Source organism: Oncorhynchus mykiss, chromosome 9, assembly GCF_013265735.2.
Source record: "Oncorhynchus mykiss isolate Arlee chromosome 9, USDA_OmykA_1.1, whole genome shotgun sequence".
Taxonomy (NCBI): Eukaryota; Metazoa; Chordata; class Actinopteri; order Salmoniformes; family Salmonidae; genus Oncorhynchus; species Oncorhynchus mykiss.
In genome coordinates this window covers 76,634,462-76,647,268 of record NC_048573.1, presented here as the reverse complement: position 1 = coordinate 76,647,268, position 12,807 = coordinate 76,634,462, and the positions used below count along the sequence as shown (strand labels likewise).

General features: G+C 43.7%; 1 long non-coding RNA gene across 1 annotated transcript; it reads right to left on the bottom strand.

Annotated features, from left to right (window-relative positions):
* Window positions 1-7,216: 7,216 nt before the first annotated feature.
* Window positions 7,217-8,832, bottom strand: LOC118966127. Its single transcript, XR_005053398.1, has 3 exons — window positions 7,676-8,832; window positions 7,490-7,606; window positions 7,217-7,395 (listed from the first exon to the last, which is right to left on the bottom strand). It is a non-coding gene; the product is annotated as an uncharacterized LOC118966127 (long non-coding RNA).
* Window positions 8,833-12,807: the final 3,975 nt, after the last annotated feature.

Sequence of the window (12,807 nt, the reverse complement as noted above, 5' to 3'; positions counted from 1 at the left end):
CATAGTTAGCTAGCTAGCTAACTACACGGTACAATTCATAATAGACTGGTACTATGTAGTCAACTAGCGAAAAATATATATTTCCATCCAGTACATAAATAATTTAGCTAAATCAACCTGAATCTAGTTCATGTTAATAAGCTGACCCCATCATTTTTAAGGTCAGCCAATTTTGTCATATGATCATAGTATTTGGTCATGTGATCATGGTATTTGGTCATGTGATCATGGTATTTGGGCATATGATCATGGCATTTGGTCATGTGATCATGGTATTTGGGCATATGATCATGGCATTTGGTCATGTGATCATGGTATTTGGGCATATGATCATGGTATTTGGGCATATGATCATGGTATTTGGGAATATGATCATGGTATTTGGGCATATGATCATGTGATCAAAGACAGGCAATAGAGAGAGTAAGAGCACCACCCATGTTCAACTCTTCATCAAAACCAAATAGTAGTTATGGACACCAATTCTAGTGTATAGACTGCACTCAACTACTCATTCAGTTCTAGTGTAGAGGCTGTACTCAACTACTCATTCAGTTCTAGTGTAGAGGCTGTACTCAACTACTCATTCAGTTCTAGTGTAGAGGCTGTACTCAACTACTCATTCAGTTCTAGTGTAGAGGCTGTACTCAACTACTCATTCAGTTCTAGTGTAGAGGCTGTACTCAACTACTCATTCAGTTCTAGTGTAGAGGCTGTACTCAACTACTCATTCAGTTCTAGTGTAGAGGCCCCACTCAACTACTTATTCAGTTCTAGTGTAGAGGCTGTACTCAACTACTCATTCAGTTCTAGTGTAGAGGCTGCACTCAACTACTCATTCAGTTCTAGTGTAGAGGCTGCACTCAACTACTCATTCAGTTCTAGTGTAGAGGCTCCACTCAACTACTCATTCAGTTCTAGTGTAGAGGCTGTACTCAACTACTCATTCAGTTCTAGTGTAGAGGCCCCACTCAACTACTCATTCAGTTCTAGTGTAGAGGCTGTACTCAACTACTCATTCAGTTCTAGTGTAGAGGCTCCACTCAACTACTCATTCAGTTCTAGTGTAGAGGCTGTACTCAACTACTCATTCAGTTCTAGTGTAGAGGCTGCACTCAACTACTCATTCAGTTCTAGTGTAGAGGCTGCACTCAACTACTCATTCAGTTCTAGTGTAGAGGCCCCACTCAACTACTCATTCAGTTCTAGTGTAGAGGCTCCACTCAACTACTCATTCAGTTCTAGTGTAGAGACTACACTCAACTACTCATTCAGTTCTAGTGTAGAGGCTCCACTCAACTACTCATTCAGTTCTAGTGTAGAGGCTGTACTCAACTACTCATTCAGTTCTAGTGTAGAGGCTCCACTCAACTACTCATTCAGTTCTAGTGTAGAGGCTCCACTCAACTACTCATTCAGTTCTAGTGTAGAGACTGTACTCAACTACTCATTCAGTTCTAGTGTAGAGGCTCCACTCAACTACTCATTCAGTTCTAGTGTAGAGGCTCCACTCAACTACTCATTCAGTTCTAGTGTAGAGGCTGTACTCAACTACTCATTCAGTTCTAGTGTAGAGGCTCCACTCAACTACTCATTCAGTTCTAGTGTAGAGGCTGCACTCAACTACTCATTCAGTTCTAGTGTAGAGGCCCCACTCAACTACTCATTCAGTTCTAGTGTAGAGGCTCCACTCAACTACTCATTCAGTTCTAGTGTAGAGGCTCCACTCAACTACTCATTCAGTTCTAGTGTAGAGACTGTAGAACTTCTAAGAGGACTGGCAGTAGAAGTGTGGAGCTGATTTCCCAATGTTGAAGCTCTGGCCAGGTTGCTCCTTGTCATAATAGCCTTTTTCCTCGTCTGAACCAGAAAGGAACATTAGCGCCCCCAGGAGGTAGGAGACGTGGCTGCGCTCAACAAGGACACAAAGCAGATTGAACCATGTCGCTGTATGTCATATCCACCAGGAGAAGCTGGATTACATAGATAAGAAAACAACATGTCAGAATTGTATTGCTAACCACATGCTAACCATGTGTATGTGACAAATACAATTTGATTTGTATTGCTGGCAGTGACAGGCGTAAAACAGGTATTTGGTGCATTTAAGTGAATTGAGACGGACGATCTGACCCCTGTCGGTAACACTGCATGCCCATATTTGTATAAGGTTGCAAGCGATTACGAACTGTTATTTACTGTGTCTGTTTTGTTTACTTGATCGGTGATTGGTGAATGGTGATTGGTGATCGGTGAATGGTGATCGGTGAATGGTGATCGGTGAATGGTGATTGGTGAATGGTGATCGGTGATTGGTGAATGACAGTCAGTTGATTCTTGAGCACGACGTACTAAACTGATTGGCTGAGCAAGACGCCATATTGAAAAGTTATATTTTGTCTGTCACTATATTATTTTCTGAATTAATACCGTATTTAAATTGTGTAACCAACTCTGTGTAAGTTAATTGGGTATAAGAAACGTGTTATTCAAGACCATGTAGTAGCCAAGTGTGGTGAAGGGGTTTTAACATTTAAATGTAGTTAAAGTGACTTGTGTGTTGGTAAGAAACACAGCCTAAAGTAATATATAAACAGATGGTATTTCAGTTGTGATTGGGGTATATTGACCAAATTACCAGGACATGTATGTATTTTCCTTCATAATTCACCAGAAACAAACATTTCAATTTTATTTAATACCCCTGGACCCCCCCCCCCCCCCAAACAGGGGCGATGACACCGGACCTATTGACCCCCCCCCCCCCAACAGGGGCGATGACACCGGACCTATTGACCCCCCCCCCCCCAACAGGGGCGATGACACCGGACCTATTGACCCCCCCCCCCCCCCAACAGGGGTGATGACACCGGACCTATTGACCCCCCCCCCCCCAACAGGGGTGATGACACCGGACCTGTTGACCCCCCCCCCCCCCCCAACAGGGGTGATGACACCGGACCTATTGACCCCCCCCCCCCCCCCCCAAACAGGGGCGATGACACCGGACCTATTGACCCCCCCCAAACAGGGGCGATGACACCGGACCTATTGACCCCCCCCCCCCCCCAACAGGGGCGATGACACCGGACCTATTGACCCCCCCCCCCCCAAACAGGGGCGATGACACCGGACCTATTGACCCCCCCCCCCCCCAAACAGGGGCGATGACACCGGACCTATTGACCCCCCCCCAAACAGGGGCGATGACACCGGACCTATTGACCCCCCCAAACAGGGGCGATGACACCGGACCTATTGACCCCCCCCCCCCCAACAGGGGCGATGACACCGGACCTATTGACCCCCCCCCCCCAAACAGGGGCGATGACACCGGACCTATTGACCCCCCCCCCCCAAACAGGGGTGATGACACCGGACCTATTGACCCCCCCCCCAAACAGGGGCGATGACACCGGACCTATTGACCCCCCCCCCCCAACAGGGGCGATGACACCGGACCTATTGACCCCCCCCCCCCAAACAGGGGCGATGACACCGGACCTATTGACCCCCCCCCCCCCCCAAACAGGGGCGATGACACCGGACCTATTTACCCCCCCCCCCCCCCCCCCCCCCCCCCCAAACAGGGGCGATGACACCGGACCTATTGACCCCCCCCCCCCCCAACAGGGGCGATGACACCGGACCTATTGACCCCCCCCCCCCCCAAACAGGGGTGATGACACCGGACCTGTTGACCCCCCCCCCAACAGGGGTGATGACACCGGACCTATTGACCCTGACCCCACGAAATAAAGCTATGCCCCTTGCTGTGACTCTCCTCTCTGGAACTACAACAGCAGTAGTTGCGTAATAAACGGTAATTATGCGCAATAGCATTTTGAACAACGGTTATTTATATGCTTGTGCCTCTCAGAAATGCTCCTCCTCCTTTCGGCAACCACCGAAACACGATGCGTCAATGCCAGGAGCAGCAACACACATTGGAACATTGTATAGAGGTTTTCTATTTTGCTTTTGTATTTGTTCAGCAGGCAACATCAAAGACGTTGTCACCAGGTACCACCGGCTGCTGAACCTAACGAAGAAGGGCTAAAATATGATATGACCTCGGCTTTAACGAAAGGCGGGAACACGGTGTCCGCCACCGCTCCCATTGCTGAGTTTTCCGTAGCAGACGGACAGGTGTTGGTTGTCTTTATGTAAACAACTCACAGTTCTGGCAACATTATGCTCAGAAAAGATGGTTGGTGATATTCAAGGAGAGATCAGAGAGATTAAGAGAAGGTGGAGATACTAACCTTCCAACTAAGATTAACACATTTTACTTCCTTGTTACAGTCGATAATACTAGTAAAATAAAAAAATAAAAAACACGCCTTCGCTACGCAATTCTCAGTAGTTGGTCATCAGATTTAATTTATTAAGTTGTATAACGGGCCTTGCAGGAGTTGTTCACTTGCACGCTCTGTGTAAAAATGTAATTAAGCGTCTGAAATCCCATCAACTTGCTGGCCAACGTATTTATAGTGGTATTTATATTCAATGTTCGGTACATTTATCTTAAACCATCATAAACTGCTAGACAGATGAACCCTTCCATTTGTGTACTTTTTTTGAAAGTGTTTTTTTTAGTTAGAATTTTTGTCGACAGACAAACGGGTTCAGAATATGGGGATCAATGAATGAAAGCCATGCGAATATATGCATATTCGTCTCAGTTTCAGCACCAACTGGTATATTTAAAAAATACTCTTGCTTTTGTAGATTAAGGGTTAGGAAAGTATTTATAAATCATATTTTTTTTAAATTAAGAAAATAGTGCTTTGATTCATTCTGAAAATTGCCTCATTCAGTTCTTTGATCCATGGTAAATGTTGGAACATTAGTGTACATAGAATTATAATATAGAGATAATTTAATAGTACAATAGTAGGCTATATATCCTCATCTATTGCCTGCACCAACCATGGAACTGTGTGATGGCACAGCCAAGTATTTGTGCCATGCGTCGGGTGTAACGGTCATCGTTGCGTGAAGAAGTGGACCAAAGCGCAGTGTTCATGATTATTTGATAGAACTGAACACCGAATAACAAAAACGAGAACGAACGAAACCGAAACAGTTCTGTCTTGTGCAGACACACACACAAACAGAAAACAACTACCCACAAAACAGGTGGGAAACGGCTACCTAAGTATGGTTCTCAATCCGAGACAACGATAGACAGCTGCCTCTGACTGAGAAATAGAAAACATAGAATGCCCACCCCAACTCACACCCTGACCAAGCCAAAATAGAGACATAAAAATGATCTCTAAGGTCAGGGCGTGACAGTCGGGTTCAAACTGTTTTGGTTTGGTCAGTGCTCCGCTCCGTAATGATTTAATTTGCCAACGTGTCGTAGTACTATTTTGTTTTTAATGATCCGGCCGTGACAGCATTGACAGAGAAGGCAAATAAAAGGATAATGTAGGCTATACCAACTGAAGGGAACTAACAGTAAACTGGCAGTTGAAAATGTGTTGTTATCAGGCCTACCATGATAGAGATAGGAGAACAGAGGAAGTCGTTCAGACAATTTCGAGAGTGGCCATCCCTGCAAGTTAAAAGGCCATACAGTTTAAATTCTTCGTAACGGCACAACATTTCATAAACGTCACTGTGGGAAAGTTGATGTGTTAAATATGCCTCAGTTTGCTGCCATATGACTGGTTTCACATTTGCCTCCAGAGATTTTAATTGTATCTTTATTTAACAAGGCAAGTCAGTTAAGAACAAATTCTTATTTTCAATGACGGCCTAGGAACAGTGGGTTAACTGTGGGTTAACAAGTTCAAGCTCAGGGGCTTGAACTTGAACTTGTTTTATACACGTGAATAGCGGGTGAATAGCGGGCGATTTGCGGGCGAATAGCAGGCGAAATAGCCCTCTATTCTCATGCTTGAGTTCAAGGTCAGAATACGCATAGAGAGAAAAGTGCATTAAAAGGAATTACGTTCCATCTCAACTCGGGTCGGAATCGGCCCCTTAGTGAATGCACTGACCATGCTCATCAGTTGATACATAGTTGAATGTGAAGCAGATGGTGTGTAGACCGTCAACTAAGCTCCACTTGTGTTTCACTTCATTTGGATAGTCCCGAAGCATATCTACAGATAGTTACTAGAAAATAACAACAAATATGTTGTTAAATTGTAACATAGATGCTGCTGATAATCTCCTGATTGTTTGTTGATCATCTATAGATGGACTATAGACTACCTTTTTGAAAATGATGAGATATGCTGTGGAGATGCTGTTGAACGGCTAGATATGCTCTTGAAATGCTACTGAACGGCTAAAGATATGCTATTGAAATGCTACTGAACGGCTAAAGGTATGCTATTGAAATGCTACTGAACGGCTAAAGGTATGCTATTGAAATGCTACTGAACGGCTAAAGGTATGCTATTGAAATGCTACTGAACGGCTAAAGGTATGCTATTGAAATGCTACTGAACGGCTAAAGGTATGCTATTGAAATGCTACTGAACGGCTAAAGGTATGCTATTGAAATGCTACTGAACGGCTAAAGGTATGCTATTGAAATGCTCCTGAACGGCTAAAGGTATGCTATTGAAATGCTACTGAACGGCTAAAGGTATGCTATTGAAATGCTACTGAATGGCTAAAGGTATGCTATTGAAATGCTCCTGAACGGCTAAAGGTATGCTATTGAAATGCTACTGAACGGCTAAAGGTATGCTATTGAAATGCTACTGAACAGCTAAAGGTATGCTATTGAAATGCTACTGAATGGCTAAAGGTATGCTGTTGAAATGCTGCTTATAGTTTTTTTGAACATGGACTAAAAGACACTTTCTTGGAGCTGATCGTGGATTATAGGAAAAGGGGGGCGAACAGGCCCCCATTAACATCGACTGGACTGAAGTGGAGCGGGTTGAGAGCTTCAAGTTCCTTGGTGTCCACGTCACCAACAAACTATCATGGTCCAAGCACACCAAGATAGTTGAGAAGAGGGCACGACAACACCTTTTCCCCCTCAGGAGACTGAAAAGATGACCTCTAGCTGGTATGGCAACCACTCAGCATCTGACCAGAAGGCGCTACAGAGGGCAGTACATACGGCCCAGTACATCACTGGGGCCAAGCTTCCTGAAATCCAGGACCTCTATACCAGGCGGTGTCAAAGGAAGGTCCAAAAATTGTCAAAGACTCCAGACTGTTCTCTCTGCTACCGCAAGGCAAGCGGTACCGGAGCGCCAAGGCTCTTTAACAGCTTCTACCCCCAAGCCATAAGACTGCTGAATGACTAAACTAATCAAATGGCCACCCAGACTATTTACATTGTCCTGCCCTTTGCCCTCTGAGGGATTAACAACCTGTTTACTGAGGGATTAACAACCTGTTTACTGAGGGATTAACAACCTGTTTACGAGGGATTAACACAACCTGTTTACTGACGGATTAACACAACCTGTTTACTGAGGGATTAACAACCTGTTTACGAGGGATTAACAACCTGTTTACGAGGGATTAACACAACCTGTTTACTGACGGATTAACACAACCTGTTTACTGAGGGATTAACAACCTGTTTACGAGGGATTAACAACCTGTTTACTGAGGGATTAACAACCTGTTTACGAGGGATTAACAACCTGTTTACGAGGGATTAACAACTTGTTTACTGTCGGATTAACACAACCTGTTTACTGAGGGATTAACAACCTGTTTACTGAGGGATTAACAACCTGTTTACGAGGGATTAACAACTTGTTTACTGTCGGATTAACACAACCTGTTTACTGAGGGATTAACAACCTGTTTACGAGGGATTAACACAACCTGGTTACTGAGGGATCAACAACCTGTTTACGAGGGATTAACACAACCTGGTTACTGAGGGATTAACACTGAGGGTAACAACTTCAGGATTCAGAAAAATAAAACACAAACGCCATTGTTCTGTTTGTCGTTTAATCATTGTTTATCAAAGATTCTATAAAAATGAAACAATGAAAAAGTCAAGAAGCATGTTTGTTATCTTTCTAAGTGGAGTTAAAAGTAAACTATACATTTTAGGCTACATGTAATACGACAATGTTGTTGTTGACGAGGAGTGAAACAACTGGTACAAAAATCTCCTTCATGATCCAATATCTACAGTGAGTTGAGTATCTTGATCTGATGGTGTGTGTGTATATATATATATATGGTGGGTGGAGGGTTTATGGTTTTTGATACACATAAAGTGACACTTTACATCCAGGTAACCAGACAGGCAGGTAACCAGACAGGCAGGTAACCAGACAGGTAGGTAACCAGACAGGCAGGTAACCAGACAGGTAGGTAACCAGACAGGCAGGTAACCAGACAGGCAGGTAACCAGACAGGCAGGTAACCAGACAGGTAGGTAACCAGACAGGCAGGTAACCAGACAGGCAGGTAACCAGACAGGCAGGTAACCAGACAGGCAGGTAACCAGACAGGCAGGTAACCAGACAGGTAGGTAACCAGACAGGTAGGTAACCAGACAGGAAGGTAACCAGACAGGCAGGTAACCAGACAGGCAGGTAACCCGTTATTGCTGTATATCTACAACAAAACATATCATGGACAAATATACTGAATCGTGTCAAAATAAAATTACCAATCATAATTTGGTTTACTTTTAGCTCAGCCAAATCTATCTTCTAAACAGGACCCTGTTCCCCAGTCCCAAGCAGCACCCTTTTCCCCAGTCCCAAACAGCACCCTGTTCCCCAGTCCCAAACAGCACCCTGTTCCCCAGTCCCAAACAGCACCCTGTTCCCCAGTCCCAAACAGCACCCTGTTCCCCAGTCCCAAACAGCACCCTGTTCCCCAGTCCCAAACAGCACCCTGTTCCCCAGTCCCAAACAGCACCCTGTTCCCCAGTCCCAAACAGCACCCTGTTCCCCAGTCCCAAACAGCACCCTGTTCCCCAGTCCCAAACAGCACCCTGTTCCCCAGTCCCAAACAGCACCCTGTTCCCCAGTCCCAAACAGCACCCTGTTCCCCAGTCCCAAACAGCACCCTTTGTGCTTAACATTCCACTCCTTGTATTTCTGTGTCATTCCCAAACATTGTTTTGGCATGATAAGGACAAACAGACTGTATTTCTCCAAACACACACACACACACACACACACACACACACACACACACACACACACACACACACACACACACACACACACACACACACACACACACACACACACACACACACACACACACACACACACACACACACACACACACACCAAAGTTATACCCCCGAGTCAAATACATTTAAAATAGTAAAATTAGACACTATATATATTTAAATAAAAAAAAATTAAAAACCCTGAATTAAGGCCAAAATATATGCAATACTTTTACATAATACAAGATATATAGCTCTAAAATATGTGTTAATAAACGTTGTCTCAGAACATTACGCTATATCGAGTTATGTACAATTTCTATTTACATACATAAATAAAAACACAAAACAAACTAGATGTAATTTGCATAAAACAGAACCTAAACTGTGGTTATAAACATATTACCCACTACCATTCCCTACTTCTTCATCTGTATATAACATACATACAGAGTCTACAAAACATTAAGAACCAGGTGAATCCAGGTGAAAGCTATGAATCCCTTATTGATGTCACCTGTTAAATCCACTTCAATCAGTGTAGATGAAGGGGAGGAGACGGGGTTAAAGAAGGATTTTTAAGCCTTGAGACAATTGAGACATGGATTGTGTATGTGTGCCATTCAGAGGGTGAATGGGCAAGATAAATCATTTGGGTGCCTTTGAACGGGGTATGGTAGTAGGTGCCAGGCGCACCGGTTTGTGTCAAGAACTGCAACGCTGCTGGGTTTTTTTTCCCCCACACTAAACAGTAGGAAGGTGTTCTTAATGTTTGGTATACTCCGTGTGTATAATTGCTTTTCTAATGAAAATAAAAAGACACAAAGTAAATCAAAGCACCGAAGTCGATCGGTAGAACCAAAAACACAGCGCAGCAGGACAGTCGATATTCTCCAATAGTACGTATCACAGTTAATAACACAGAAACTATATGTGGTTGTTGTATCGGTCTTTCACTGCAAGGACTACTGTTTCCAACATGAATGTAGTCTCTTGTACATAGTTGAACAACATGAAGGAGAACAAGCGTACTGAAATATGAAAGGAATAGATCAAATATCGGTAGTGGGGGATGCACGATATATCGGTGAACATATTGGAATCGGCTGATATGAGTTAAAAATGCCTAACATCGGTAACGTCCCGATGTCTAGTTTAACAGCGATGTTAAAAACCAATGTCAAAGCTACCGTGCAAACCTATATAACGTAGGTGAGGTACAGACAGGTAATGAGGCCACGTAAAACTTTGCACTACACGTGCAACACAGCATTCCTAACCTAGCCCACAATGTCGGCTGTGTGGATCGAGCAGACAACAAGTCCAGCTGTCATTTGAAAGAGTAAGAACATTGCAGCAGGACAACTCAAAGGCGAAATACATACTACAGAACGAGTCTTTGAGTGTCAAAAAAGATACAGTAGCACTGTTAAAGCTGTACAAAAAAAGTCTGCAAACAAGCACACACCGGTCACAAACAATGTGTTTACAATACCGCGTTGGTAATAAAGCTCAACCGCAACTTCTGGGTAGCTGGCTTTAGCTTGGTACCTAGCTAGCACCAATACAACCAGCCTGAAAACAATGACCAGTAGAAACTGCAGTCATTTTCATTATTCTTAACAATGATTTAGGAATCCTTGTGAGTAAGTATTAGCTAGGTTGCCACCTGTTGTTCACCTATTGAAATTGAACTTCAGTTCATTAAAATAAATAGTTAGCCAGCTACTTAACCCTGTTGCTCAAAGCTAACATGATAAGCAGCCAGCTAGCTTCATCTGGCTAGTGACCGGGTTATGTGTTGTGAATCTAGCCACAATAAGAATTAGGCACAATAGTGGAATTTGCAGGTGGCCTTCAAAATAAAAGTATGTCATTGACAGTGATGCAAATGAATACAAATAGTATAATTATGCCATACTTTTATTTTGAAGGCTAACCACAAAGGCCACTATTGTGGCTAATCCTTATTGTGGCTAGCCTCACATAGATTGGTCCGACCACCATTAATCAAATAAGAACTGTCTTATAAATTAGGGTTATTTTAGATGATGACACCTAGCTATAGCTAGCTAACTATAGCTACTGAAACATATGTTGTTTTGCTGTGTTTTTGGGGAAGCACATTGTTTGTCTCCATGAGCTAGCTAGCTTTTTTAAAATGACCAGCACTGAAGGTGAGCGAGACAACTTTACCAGCGTCATAGCAGATGTATCGTTGTGACATATGAAATACGAGTGACGCTGTAATCAATGTGTAATAACTACATAAAAAAAATGACCTGTAACTTCTTCTTTAAGAGGCTCCTCTGTCCTCCACTTGTTACCTGTATTAATGGCACCTGTTTGAACTTGTTATCAGTATAGCAGACGTATCGATGAATCCCTGAAATACGAGTGACGGTGTAATCAATGTGTAATAACTAAAACATGTATGAACGCGTTAAATGTATTATGTGACGTCATATTCAGGTCCTGATTGGTCAACAAGCTTATTTTGATGTTTTATCTCTTTTTGACACGTAAAGACCCAAACGGCGTTCCATAGAAATCTTGGTTGAGAATGAAACAACTGAACAAATTAACAACGAAACAGCACAGCAAGTACATTAATTAAATAGGTTTTTGATGATGTTTTACTGGTAATTGGGACATACGTAAATGCCAACAAAATAACTTTTTGGTCAGTGTGTTGTGTGTATGTGTGCAACCTTTATTTAACTAGGCAAGTTAGTTAAGAACAAATTCTTATTTACAATGACGGCCCGGACGACGCTGGGTCAATTGTGCGCCGTCCTATGGGACTCCCAATCACGGCCAGATGTGATACAGCCTGGATTCGAACCAGGGACTGTACATCTGACCAACATGTCCTCTAAATACACCTCTTCTGTCTGCAACCAGGATCTCAGCGATCACTGCCTCATTGCCTGCATCCGTAATGGGTCCGTGGTCAAATGACCACCCCTCATCACTGTCATCACCCTAAAACACTTCAGCGAGCAGGCCTTTCTAATTGACCTGGCCCGAGTATCCTGGAAGGATATCCACCTCATCCCGTCTGTAGAGGATGCCTGGTTGCTTTTCAAAAGTGCTTTCCTCTCCATCTTAAATAAGCATGCCCCATTCAAATGTAGAACTAAGAACAGATACAGCCCTTGGTTCACCCCAGACTTGTCTGCCCTTGACCAGCACAAAAACATCCTGTGGCGTTCTGCATTAGCATCGAATAGCCCCCATGATATGCAACGTTTCAGGGAAGTCAGGAACCAAGACACACAGTCAGTTAGGAAAGCCAAGGCTAGCTTTTTCAAACAGACATTTGCATCCTGTAGCACTAATTCCAAAAAGGTTCTGGGACACTGTAAAGTCCATGGAGAATAAACGCTCCTCCTCCCAGCTGCCCACTGCCCTGAGGATAGGAAACACTATCAACACCGATAAATCTACGATAATCGATAATTTCAATAAGCATTTTTCCATGGCTGGCCATGCTTTCCACCTGGCTACCCCTACCCCGGCCAACATCTCAGCACCCCCTGCATCAACTTGCCCAAACCCCCCCCCCCCCCCCCCCTGCTACCCAAATCCAGACAGCTGATGTTCTGAAAGAGCTGCAAAATCTGGATCCCTACAAATCAGCTGGGCTAGACAATCTGTACCCTCTCTTT